The 14,263-nt window shown below is 39.7% G+C and overlaps 1 protein-coding gene across 2 annotated transcripts in view; it reads right to left on the reverse strand.

Annotated features, from left to right (window-relative positions):
* Positions 1 to 584: 584 nt before the first annotated feature.
* LOC132603622 (ubiquitin carboxyl-terminal hydrolase 10-like) overlaps positions 585 to 14,263 on the reverse strand; it is a 20,769-nt gene continuing 7,090 nt past the window's right edge. Inside the window, exon 8 of one of the 2 annotated variants that reach the window (XR_009568446.1) lies at positions 585 to 759. The gene's annotated coding sequence lies outside the window, so the exon portion shown is untranslated. Of the gene's footprint in view, positions 760 to 9,620; positions 9,977 to 14,263 lie in introns of those variants that run through there. The other variant, XR_009568443.1, reaches the window with a different exon arrangement.

Here is a 14,263-nt window from a genome sequence, read left to right on the forward strand (position 1 = left end):
GTGGCCATTGTTCTCTATGCTCAGTTCCTGTTTGAGGATGTCCAGGTAGAATGATTGTATGGTCTATGATGGAGTGTGAGTCTAGTATGTTGGCTTCCCACCCTTATATCTTGGTTCTGCTAGCATTATCCCTAGTCAAGGTGTGTGTATGGCTTAGGACAAGATGGTTAATTCAATATGTCTGGTCCAATCTTTTTTTTTTCTTTTAGTTGTGGAGTCCACATTGTACTTAGTCCATATAATTCCATGTGGTTTAAAGGCAAAGCTCAATCCTGATGCACTTGCTGTGATTCCCCTTTGATCTTGTCTGCATTCTTATTTAATTAAGGAGTCTCATTTGAGTTATAGATGTCACGACCCAGCTAGGGGCCGCGACGGGTACCCGGAGCAATTACCGAGCACCGCTTACTCTACTGCTTGTCTCATTCATTTAATACTCTTTTATCAATTTTACATACTAATTGTAGGAAAATCATATTTAATCAAAATATAAATACTTTATATACATTTGCATCTCGGCCATCAAAATAGTATACATACATATGAAAACATCTTGTGAGACCATCTAACCCACACTGCATATCTACGAGCCTCTACTAACATAATGAATACATGGACGGAACAAGACTCCGTCATGCCCAAAATATGCATGTGTGAGTGTACATCAAAAGAATAGTCATAAGCACCTCCGAACAATGGAGTGTTATCTATCAGCTGGCAGCTACTGAGGACCTGGGCCAAGCTCTCCTCCCTGTCTACCTGTGGGCATGAACACAGCGTCCGAAGAAAGGACGTCAGTACGAATATTGTACCGAGTATGAGAGGCATACATAATGAAAAGAAACATCAATAATATGAGTATAACATCAACATGAGACATCTGGATCTGACTGATAATCATAAATGAAGTAATGCATGCTATCTTACTCATACTCATCATCATGACATGTATGCATCATATGCAAGCTGCCCGTCCTTATCGGAACGGTGTGATAATCAATAATATTAGCCCGCGTCCGGGGTACCATCTCATGCCGCCCACTAGTGGTGTCTGCCCACGCCCGTAGGTCGTGGTGTATCCGTATCGCCGCCCGCCGAAGCGGTGTCTGCCCGGCCAACTAGCCCCGGTGTGAAATGCTCATGACATGCTCAATGTAAATGCTCATAGTAATATGCTTACCATAAAATACTTATCTTGTCATAATGCGTATATAAGACTCATGATCAACTTTACTCTATCGGGGTGACGTAAGGTCGTGATCCCCCGATTACATTATGGAACCATCATGGACGTTCTGCCTCACCTTGAAAGGACTAGTACATAAGATGAGTGTAGGCAATGAATAACATCATCATCATTCTAGCATCATCATATCGTGTCTCTTATCTCATATAAGCATTTATGGAAGTAGGCTTTTAACTTTTCGGAATATAGGAACTCGTGAAGAAGATAGGGATTCGAGTTATAAGATTCATGCCGTTAGAAGGAAAGGACTAGCCTCACATACCTTGTCGCTTAGCTACGTTATCGATCACTTGTCTTCCTTCAAGGTCACGTCGTTACCTTCACGAGAGAATTGGACTAACATTAGTTAATCGACTACAAGAACGCATCGTTAATTCTAGGAAAAATTGGGCAACGCTTCCTTCGCTCATACCACTTTTCTCATGTTTTACATTAACTCCCAACATTCATAGTATCATTCGCAATATCATACTCAACAATCATCATTTACATACATTTGGCAAAATCCACCATTTTCCTCCAATTTTCCCTTATTTCTACTTCTAGCTTATCCTTGCGTTTTCATGCATTTAATGCTTGTTTCATGATATAAACATCATTTATAACATATTTGTATTCACAACACCTCAATATTCATAGTTCAATTCCACTATCATTCATTTATGTCACTATTCATTCAATAATGACTCATTTCTATGTTCTTCTACATTTCAAGTGTCTAAGCTTTCCAATTCTTCAAACAACATGGAACAATCATGAAACTTACCTTGGATGATGGTTGAACAGTCCTTAAGTTGAAATACTTCACTTAGCCAAAACCTTAGTTCCACCTTCTTTGAAATTTCTTCACTTAGATGATCCCTTATTGTGTTCTTACACTTGATTCCATGAAATTAGTGTTGTTGGTCTTGATATTCCCTTTAATTATCTTGAATTCTTGTGGAGGAATTATTTGGAGAGTTCTAGAATGTCTCTTGAGGTGTATGGATGAAAAATGAAGTGAAATGAGGCTTAAGTCCCTTTTAAAAATCACAAAATCTGATCTTTAATGAATTCTTGTCGGGATGAACAGTGGTCGTAAACCACCATATACGGACCGTATTTTGATTTACGGTCCGTCCACTGTGGTCGTATTTAACCATTTCAAAGACAGAAAGTTTTGGCTGGTGGACATGGTAGTTTACGACCTGGTTTACGGTCCGTAAACCAGTTTACGGGCCGTAAACTGGGTCGTATTTAACCATATTCAACATTTACAGAAAGTTGGGATTTTTGACAAGCTGGAGGACGATTGCACTATACGGTCCGTAAATCACTTTACGGGGCCGTATAGTGCCATATACGACCACTGGACAGAAAATTTTCCGCGACTTTATTATTTTCCATAAATTCTTAATTAGCCATTCCCGACTTAATAAAACATCATTCACTCAAATTTTCATCATTCCACTCATCATACAAGTACGGAGAAATTTCCGAGGTGTAACAATAGAATAATTCCCAAACTGATTAGATTTTTTTATTTAACTTCTCAATCTGAATCTTTGTTCATGCTTTGGCACAGCTAGTTAGTTCTTTTCCTAGCACCTAACATAGGCTATAATATTGAGCAAATGAACCTGCCTCGCTTGTATTTCCATTCAGCTTCCCCGTTTATGCCCTTGGCTGTTCAGTTGTGATCAAAGGCCTTTGAGGGTAGTTTTGGGGTTATAGTCTGAGTAGGAGAGAGTTAGTCTAATGTGGATTTTCTTCTAGATTTTCTTCATCTTATCATGACTGTCTAAATATTTTTAAGTGTTTCATGCAAAGGGTCTAGTTTATGGTTCATGCTGGTGTGTTGTTTAGTATAGGTCTTGTGTTGTGAATTAAGGTTAAAATAGGTCTGTTGAAATTGTGAATGGTTTATGTCCTGTGTATCTCATATAATGAAATTAGGTTCATGAGGCTAGTTTGAAGTCACAAGCTCATTGAGAAACCTGGTTTGCCTTATATCATGTTTTTCTCAGTAAGAGTTTGTCCTGGGCTAGGGAGTGATAAAGGGGAAGGGCCGAGAGGTTTGTCTGAAGTAGGCTGCCCAATCTGATTATTGTTTGACCTGTGTGATTGTGTGTAATTAGGAGTTTTGATGACTTGAGCCAATGGATCATGGTCTATCCTGCTTGATCACAAGTGTCATTAGAAAGCTAAGCTTACCGATGTATGAACCTAATATGATTACTGCTTGTTAATGTGGTTATGTGTTTAAAAATGGTAAAGACCCATCATGTTGAGCTTTAGCCTGTTTGCTATTGTCTTACCTAGTCATATATTTGTTGGAGAGGTTGAAAAGTCTAAGTAGATTGGACTCAGTCTAGGTATCACATTGTCTCCCCTCAAAATGATTTGGCCTATTTTGAAAGCTTGAAGTTGTCATGTGTTGGACCTGGTCAGACCCTGTTTGCTCTCTAATGGTGTTTGGATTCCCAAACTGGTGAAGGTCATGTGTGCTCTTTGTGGATTCCTGCTTATTGTACTTGGCAATTTGTTTGTCCTGATCCTTGTTGTCTCACCTAAACCCTGTCTATTTGATAAAACTTGGCACTTTGGGGTTATAATAAGGTATATTGAGACAAAGATGCTAAAAGGGGAATAGGGATGGTTTGGACCCTCTTAAAAACTGACAAAGTATTCCAGCCTGGTCTAATTATTACCTTGATGTTGTGCCTTGTTTGATTGACTGTTTCACTTAAGGAATAAGTTTAGATAGGTTATGTGATCATAGGATTGTTAAGTCTCATTTTTGGTCAACATGATTATTGTGGAGTGGTCTTTTTTTTCTCTCTCTCAAAATGATTTACTCCTCTATTTTCCTTAAAATCCTTGTGAGCCTTTCTAATAGAGATTTGACCCATAAAGCTAAAATGTTGTTTCTCCTCTCTGTGTTTATGTGTTAGGTGTGTCCCTGTAATTTGATGAAGGCATCTTATGTGATAAGTCCTGTCAGTTTTGTCTCTCTTAAAGCTTGTGGCTATTTTGAGAAGTTAATTGTAAGGCTAATAGGTCTAGTTTTCAAAAAAGAAACTTGTCTGATGTTTGTTTAAAAACTTGAGGTCAAATATTTGCTAGAATATCAGTATGTCACTCCTAAATTTGATTTCAAATTCTTTTTTCTCAAATCATAAGACACTTGTACACATCTAGGACATAATATAACTCCATCATGCTTTAAAAAACATAACTGGTAGATGGTTAACTAGTTGCATTATGCATTTCATTTATAGGGACTTATTATTGTAAATTCATTTTGGTTCCAGGTTCATAACATAGGATCAGCTTCTTCTTCTTTCTTATTGATAAAAGTGAAAACAAACACCTTTTCTGCTTAATTTCATGGTTAAAATGCTTGATCTCTTGCCTTGTCCATTCCTGTGTAATCTACCACTGGGAAGCTTTGCATTTGTTTCCTCTCTGCAAATCCAAAATTCTGTTTTCATGTCCTTGTGTGATGACTGTGACACCCATGGCCTTTGGGTGTTAGAGTTCTAAGTTCTAATGTTCAAGATCCCTTCCTGAGGCTATTGTGTGATGGTGAAGAGTGATGTGTATCCTAGCCTAGAGTTATCAGTTTGAAGGTGTGTGGATTGTTTGTTTCTTTTCAAAAACCATTTTCTATGAAGTGTTTGTTTCTTTTCAAAAACCATTTTTTCTATGAAGTGTTTGTTTCTTTTTTCAAAGCCATTCCTTAGAAGTGTCTGTCTCTTTTCAAAACCATTTTATGAAGTGCTTGTTTCTCCTTTTTTTCAAAATCAGTGTGAGGGGTGTTTGGTTTCCCTTTCCAACCATTCTGTGAAGTGCTTGCTTTCCTTCCTTTTCCTTTTCTCATCTACTATGCTCAGAATTATTTGTGACATCCTTTGTTTGTGCTAGGCCTGTTCTACATCTTTTTGCACTTCTTGTCCACTTTTTTTTCTCAAAGTTGAGTTACAAAAGCTTTATGTTATTTGAGTTCACCCGAGCTTCACAAAAACTTGTAGAATTTGATAAAAGAAACACAGAGATGATTTCCTGCCTCTGATTCTGTAACCTCTGTGATGTGTATGTATTCCTATTATGTGTTGACTTACTGCATCATTTCCCCATCCCCAGGCCATGTTTTAGACTAAGTAGCACATGCTCAAGCTTCTTTTGCTTGTCTGAACCTGTTTCTTTCCTTAAGGGAACCATTTTTGAGCTTTAGTTGCTGTTTTACTTAATGTTGTTTATTTCTTTCTTCTGTTTTCAAGAATTTTTTTCTTTTCTTTTGTGATCCTTCTTGTCTGTCTTAAATCCATCCCTGGCTTGCCACAAATTTTGTTTTCTGCTTATTTTTTATTGTGTGAAAAATTTATTTGCATTATTTCTACTGGAAGCTGCCTCCTAAAATTGTAAATTTTAGCTAGAGTACAATGATGAAGTGCCTAGATCAGTCTGTGACCTATTGTAGTTCCTATCTTGGACCATCCTTGGGACCTTGACTTAATATTATTCCTGCATTTTCCTAGATCACATTAGGACTAGGTAGCACACACCTGCTTTATTTTGTTTTGTTGTCTGAAACACTGTCTGAACCCTATTTATCTGAGACTGTGTGTGTTGTTTTCTCTGCTGATACTCTGTCTTGTCCTCTTCCCATGGCATAGAGCTAGGACCAAAATATGTTGAGACATTTGAAGTCCTCAGGTTTGTGTTTTATTTACCTTATACCTATGTGACATTGCCATTGACACTTTCCTATTTTGCATCTGTAGAGTGAAACTCTTTTTTCTTATAATCATGCTTTGACCTTGTCTTGGCTGCTACATATGTGTGTCTGGTTCATGGCCTCCAGACTCTTCTTCCAGGACCCAAATCTGTTTTTGCCTATTAGCTTCCATTGTAGCCTTGCCTTTGTCTTCTTTTACCCCCAGGACCATGAGCTGCATACCCATACCATTCTGTGATATTGTTTTCCCTGTGGTTTTTGCAGGACAACCTTGTTCCTTTTGACTTTGTTTTTCTTGTGTGCTTCTCTCCTTTTTTGCTTTTCCTTCTAGTTGAAACACCATATATGCTCGCTTGTGCGTGATCACATAACCTCCAAGGCATTTCATTTTGCTCAGCATTGTTGCCTACATCTGCTCAGGTACACCTCTCCCCACTTTAGTATGCATACTGGACATGCCTGCCTAAGTCTAGTCATGTTGGGTTTTAATTGGTTGAGGTTAGCTGTCACCTGCTGGACATGAGATGCTTATACAAATATTTTTGAGGTTGGTTGTCATCTGGCTTAACTGTTTGAGCCTATGCAAGTATTGTGGTTTGTTGTATCTGCCCTTGGCAACTGCTTGTTTCCTTCCTTTTGCCTCTGTTTGCAACTGCTGGTGCTGCTTATCTTTGTCCCTTCAAAAGAAATTATATTTGATTGGTCAAGTGCGATTTTGTGACATCAAAGTTCTCTATAATGTTTGTTTCAGTGTACATATTTGTATATTGCTCCATGGTTGCTCATTGAAAGTGCACTAACTACTAGTATGTTACTTGTATGACCATAACACTTTGGGTTCTGTGCTCTCTCAGTCCTCTCTTAATAAGGCCCAAATTAATCTAAGCCAAGTGTGGTAATTCGGGGTTGTCTTAATATCCCGGTGTTGGCCATGCCTGAGTTCCTCGAAACCCCTTGGAACTTGTGCCACATAAAAAATACGAGATCCAGACCTAGTCCTATCCACGCCTAAGTCTTAGGATCCCCATCCACGCTTAAGTCTTAGGATAACTTGAGCTTTATTCGAGTAGGCAAAGGGGTAAGTATCGATCAAGTGTAGGTTGCCTTTTATATATATATATATATATATATATATATATATATATATATATATATATATATATATATATATATATATATATATATATATATATATATATATATATACACACACACACACATATATATGTGTGTGTGTGTGTTTATAACTTTAGTTATTTACCTTAATGATAAGTTCAGCGATTATAAACTAACCAATGTCTTTTTCTTTTTCTCTCCTCCCCCTCCTCCTACCACGCGGCCGCTTGGGTCACAAATGCATAAAACCACCCCTTGGGCCCATGGCCCAAGTGGGAATACTACTTCAAAATAGAGTCCGGGAAGATAAAGAAGATAGTGAGGTGCGCAGAAGGCCCAGCCATGGGTGAAAATGGCCAACTAAGGGCTTGGTACGCCCCTAGTCTAACTTAGTCTCTTTATATTTATTCGTAGACTCATTCCCATCTTGATATACTTGTAAAAAGTGTATTCAAACTCATATTATAGTGGAAAATCGTTATGATTGGAATTTGACGTCTTAGGACAATAGTTCTTATGCTGTTTAGTCGACTTTATGTCTCCGTACGCAATTTTTCAAATCCACAGACTCAAAAGTAATTTCTTTCCTTTTCTTTTCATACAACCAAGTATCAAAGTGAGACCCTTTTTCCAAAATTAAAATTAAAAAAAAAAAAAAAAAAAAAAAAACCTGCTTTCAAAACAGATCACTATTGATTTTTCAATTTTAAATAAGCAAATCACTTTTTATATAATAAAGCTATTTCATGAAAATGAGTTGATTAATTGAGTTCCTATTCCAAACTGAATTTACAAAAAAAAAATCAGCTTTAAATGGACAGATTCAACAAGTCGGGCTTAACCTTACAATTTGATAAATAATCAATTTGGCACAATATTGAGCCGGTTTTCAGAGACTTAAACAAAAAATCAGATGTTGCCAAAGTCATAAATCTCATTTCTGGAAAAATAGAGATAAATGAAGGTCATTTTAGCATGAAGCATTGTTTTGACCCGAAGTGGCCCAAATTAACTTATATTTTCAGACGGGATATACTCGTTCAAATATAAAATGCCTTTATAAACGATTAAAGAACCTACGTGTAATATAAAGTTCCGGATAAGACTGAAACGTACCAATACGAGTCAACCCGAACCTCGGTGTATGAGTACAAATAGCTTATAAACTATGTTTTCCTTTACAATTTATACTTATTCCTTATATATAAAAGGAAACTATTTCTACTCGGATGATATAAATCCAAAACTACGACACCCCTATAAATAAAGGGGATATACTCTTCCAAAATATATGATATGCATGACAATTCTTTTTTTTTTTTACGGGAAAATAAGCAATTTAAACAAATACTCATACACTGGATTTTGAAGGTCAACCGTATACCACGAATCCTTAATACTGGGGTGCCTAACACCTTCCCTAAGGAATCATCAGAACCCTTACCTACAACTCTGGATTACGAAAGTTTTTTCATGGTATTTGAATAAACCCTTCAAACCCGATTTTCCTAATTTCCTAAAAATTAGGTAGCGACGTTTTTTTCAAAACAAGTCCAAAAGAAAGTCAATGAGTTCGTAGTAGCCTTTTTGCGGCCTAAACCCGCGCGAAAAAATGAACCATTACCGATGGCGACTCTTCTGGGGACTTGAAGGTTTTAACCATAAGGATTCCAGTATAATGTGAGTATATTTGTTACACACTGCTTATGTGTTTACTTTCTCGCAATTATAAACTGTCATTGCATGCATGTCATAACTCCGCCACTTTTGGCATTTATTTTAAACTTTGTTCCAAAGGCGACTTCCCGAAGAACGCAGTCGTTCCTTCACTATAAAATCAAAATTTTCTGTTGGAACCGTTATAAGGCGGGGTTGGTACGCGGTCATCCAATAGCCCTAATGGTTCAGCCCCAGTTGTCCGCTCGGGTTTCCGGTCATTCGTGAAAAACCACTCTAGAAAAATTAGGATAGAGCCAAGCCAAATCCCTACTGAACTAGAGTATTTATACCTAGACGGGCCTTGGGTATCTCAGACCTACCTAAGGCTCATTAAGAATGACTAACCCGTGTTCGGACGGTCTATGACCCGAAAAATACCGCATCTCATTTATGTGTTATGTGGAAACATGTTTATGCCTATGTAATGAACCATTGATCCTATGGGGACGGGGGAAATCTTAACCGTGTTTTGTTTTGAAGATGGAATTAAGGATCCGTTTCGACATCATCACTGAGGCTCCAAAATTGATGAGGGCCTGGTATGAATGATTGGGGGATGCTCACCAGAGAACAATCAACTGCACTTTAGGCCACTTACCCTCCATTATGACAATGAAAGGCCGCCCAAAGTCGATGGAAGTGTTGGCAGGGTTTTGGGATGATAAAGAAATGTCGTTCCGTTTCGGGGACATCGAAATGACTCCCTAGAAGAGATTAGAGACACTATATGTCACGACCCCAACTCGGGGCCGCGACGAGCACCCGGTGCTAGCCCACCCGAGCACCCTCTTAGCTTACTCTTATACTTACATCTAGGTGAGCCACATAATTATACATACATTTCCATTCATTCGTCAACGAGTCCCAATTGGACAACAGTACATTTATATCACCATAGGCCTCTATGCCACATCAATGTACATGGGCCAACGTGGCCGACAAAATGATACACAAAACATAGGCCGACAAGGTCGGACATGTCTAACCATATACACATGACTACGAGCCTCTACGAAGAGTATAACACATCACATGAGCGGGACAGGACCCCGCTATGCCCATAATTATATACACAAAAGAATAAGTACCCAAAAGCTGTGGCTCCGAAGGAAACGGAGCTCCGTTATGTAATCTCTGAATAAGCAGCTATGGATCAAGTCTGTCTCCCTGTGCACCTGCGGGCATGACGCAGCGTCCACAAACAAAAGGACGTCAGTACGAAGAATATACCGAGTATGTAAAGCATGATTAACATCAATATAGAAGCATCATAGACAATATATGAAGTGGCATAGGAGGGAAGACAACAGTATCATCGTCATGGCACTTACCTGCCTTTCATAGGAACTTTCCATTTCTCATGTGTATTTCATAATAGTGTTCGTATTCGTATACATGCCCCTATTCGCATTCATATACATAGTCTTTTCACATTCATATTCATATTATATACATAGCCATACACTTATATACATACATAGCGTACCCGACCATAAGGTTCGGTGTTTCATACATACTTGGCCAACCAAGGCTCAATTTTATTTCTACCTGGCCCTACCAAGGCTTCAGGGTTATCCGTACCATCTGCAGATGTGTGCAGGCGTTACGTAATCATATACATACATATATAAATATACATCCATATACATATATTCTACCCGGCATTATAAGCTCGGGGTGTCATTATAGCCCTTCATAGGCACATGTGAATATTATAGCCCGTAGGCACCTTTAGCATCATTATTATTATCATCGTCATCACTATCATCATCGTTTTCGCTACATCTCTATCTTATGCTTACTCGTCAATGGGGTGCGTAGTACATTCATAGCACGTATCGAGGGTCGTGAGCTTATGAGCTCGGAGTGTCAATCACTTGAATACAACAATAGAGGATTTAAGAGTTTGGCCAAGGAACCATGCCTTATGAAAGAAGGGTTAGCCTTACATACCTTTTCGTCGGACTATTCTACACTTGCACGCTTCCTTCCAATGCTAGCGTCTATACCTTCATTAATATCATAACAATGGCCATTAGTCATTCACGTTATCCACATTATTTAGATTCCTTAATTTGCCTCTAATTCACCCATATTCATGGTCATAACATCCAACTTCGCCTATTCGTCTAAAGTGTCTAGTTCATGATCTTAGTACCATTTATAATGCATTCATATCACAACACAACAACATTCATGATTCAATTCCAACTATTCCACAAAATGTCACTATTCATCATTCATGACCTACTTGACCATATTTTCTACAATCCATGTATTCCAACTCTTCAATACCTTAAACATCATGTAAAAATCATGAATCTTACCTTAGAAGTTGTAGGAACAAGCTTTGATTAATAATACTCCACTTTGAGCAAAACCCTAGTTTTTCTCCATTTGCATTTCTTGACTTGAATGGTATTTAATGGCTTGCTTACACTTGCTTCACTTGTTTATGTTGTTGGTGACTTATAATCCTTGAAAACTTATGAAATAAATGTAGAGAGATGATTCTAGAGAGAAGTGGTGTAATGTAGAAATGAAATAAAACAAGTCTTGGTCCTCATATTTAATGAATTGAAATTCTGTGCTGAGGTGTACAGTGGTCGTCCATGGAGGTTTACGGTCCGTATTCCAGTTTACGGACCGTCCCTCGTGGTCGTCTTTAACCTTAAGCAGAACCAGAAACTTTGGCTGCATGCATGGTGATTTACGACCATGGTTTACGGGCCGTAAATCACTTGACGGTCCGTCCACCAGGTCGTATTTTACCACCTCTCAGCTGGGCAGAAAGTTGAAACCTTGCATGGCAAATTACAACTGCCAGTTTACGAACCGTATTCCATTTTACGGTCCGTATTTTGCACTTTACGACCACTGGGCAGTTTTGCCAACTTTCCACTTTTCACATTTCTCGACTTTTCATTCTAATCATTCTCGTCCATATACGCACATTGCTCATGAAACATTATACACTCGCACTCCTCGCACTCATCACTAGTTCGTTTACTTGTGTACCAACGGGGAATTTTCCGAGGTGCAACACTATATACAGCAATGGAACCTGTCTGAGGAGGTGACACAAGCCAGACCACAATCTATTGTTCCCGCACAGGCCCACCGTTAGCTAGATTTAGATTATGAGATTTCTTTCTCTGATCGAAGCATCCTGGGCGCAAGGGCACACCGCAGCTTTCAGGGATCTATATCGCGGGTTCTGAGACGTCATCAGATACACCTTATATCAAAGAGAATTCAGGAGCTGAGAGGAGTGGGAAGCCGCTAGACCTTTAGCCTTTGCCATAGCCTTGTTAGGCATTATGGTTTTTCCACGTGATGAGTCATTGGCCACAGACACTAATGTGATATACCTGGCCCATGAAATCTTCCACAGCATAACCAAGGATCAAGAGATGAGGTATTTTGACTTAGCGCCCATCATATTGGCTGACATCTTCCGAGCGCTTGACAAATGCCGAAATCGCTTCCGATACTTCCAAGGGTGCAATATATTGCAGCAATGGTGGATTATTAAACACCTTAACATGGCCAAAACTCGGCAACACCGAATAGACCGCCTCGTGAATTACTGTCCAAATATCGGGTATATATCGAAAAATTCCTGGGTTGAATTCTTCACCGACTTGACTGAAGATCGGATTCGATGGATGTTCCCTGATTTCATATCTAAGACTGTGGTGGTTCAAGGCAAGAATTGCCCTTTTGTGCCATTAGTAAGGATTCGAGGAATCCGTCTTTACTATCCGTCCAGGATTTTAAGACAATTCGGCAGGAGGCAAGTGATGCCCCAAGTAGGAAACTCCGAGCAATTCATCATTGAACACACCGAATAGAAAATCAGGCATGCTAGGTTGATCCTCAGAGATGGAATGGTCGTGTGAGTTGGGGCCCAGATACTCTAGCTCTTGACAGACTCGAAGCAGGGTACGACCCCAGGTATCGTGCATGGCTACAGGGACACTTAGCTCTCGCACCTGCGCCAGAGCCCGCACCTCATCAGGAAGCCCAAGAAGAGAAATGCATGAAAGAGTGCTTAGAGGGTACGGACGAGCATTTGGCTAGAGTCCTAGAAGAAACAGACCCGATGATTGTCAGAATGGAGCTCTATCAAGCATGTCTTCATATCCAGACTACCCTCCGAAGGGTCAAGAAGGCCAGAACGAATCAAGCCTCGACATCAGCCGCTGGAGGACCTTTTTGATTACTGATTTTCTTTTTTTTTTTACATATATGTAAGCCCCATGTCGGCTTTTTGTCATCACTTTTGTAATCCCTATGGGAAAGATATTATTATTATCAATTATGATGGCTTTTCGAGGGCAATGGTTCACCTTCACAAATGGCACTTACATGTTTCAAACGACTAAGAAAGCTTTGACTCAAGAGGCCTTAGGGACACGAGTAGTATAAATAGCTGTAAATTACATGCTTGTTTACTACGTGTTTCGCATGCTTACCTGCTATGTGTATGATCATGTATAAAGCTTGGGTACCATTTATCCAATAATCTAAACTACATACTCAAAAGAAAAACCATGAGGTTTGAAACTTACCCAAACTTATCTCCACTAAAGGTTGACTCGCAATGGCGAACCAAGGTGGGCAAGAAGAACGGACTCTGGGAGAGACGGTTGAGATGCAACGAGGCATAATGCTGCAGATGGAGAAACACCTCCAAGAAATAGGGAAAAAGATTGAGGAGATGGGTTACTAGACATGGTTGGGAATCCGCCGGAGGGCATACCCTAAGAACAGTATTATGAAAATGTCCCCGAAGAGGTAAGGGAGTTGGTGTTAAACTACATACCACTCGAAAGAAGACTTGCAACACCCAGGGAAGGAACCGCAGAGGAAACCAACGGAGAACAGGGGGCAGGTTCGGACCCATGGGTGTTTGCACCAGACACACAGGAGGGAACGGAGCCTTGGGAAAAGGACCCTGAACCCATTGAGGAGGAGGAAGAAGAAGAAGAATAATCAAGTGAAAATAAGGGAGAACCTCAGGACATGGAAGAGCCTGTCGACGTAGGGGTCGAAGGAGGGGAGAATCCGTTTGATATGTTCCCTAAGTTCTAAGGAAATGACGCGGACAATGAGTCTGGGTATTATGCCCCACTGAGGAAGGAACAGATTTTTATGCCCCTTCGTCTGTGCTGATGCCTGCCAGCTCTACTATGGCTTTAGAGAAATTTGGAATGGCAAATATCCATGCGCCAGCTCCGTGGAGCATAGCCTTCAAAGCTTGATCTTCTCCGTTCAGAGTAGCCCCCTGTCTGTCACTTGTAGGGAGGTATTCAAGAAGATGATGATCGCCGGGATGGATTGCACCACGAGGGCTAGGTTGTTGGTCCCTGACCTGGTGTATGCGTACAAAAGATGCATGTTTCATCTCAACCAGGTAGGACACACCTTGAATGAGTGTCTAGCATCAAGAAGGAGGT

The sequence above is a fragment of the Lycium barbarum genome, chromosome 7 (assembly GCF_019175385.1).
Source record: "Lycium barbarum isolate Lr01 chromosome 7, ASM1917538v2, whole genome shotgun sequence".
NCBI lineage: Eukaryota > Viridiplantae > Streptophyta > Magnoliopsida > Solanales > Solanaceae > Lycium > Lycium barbarum.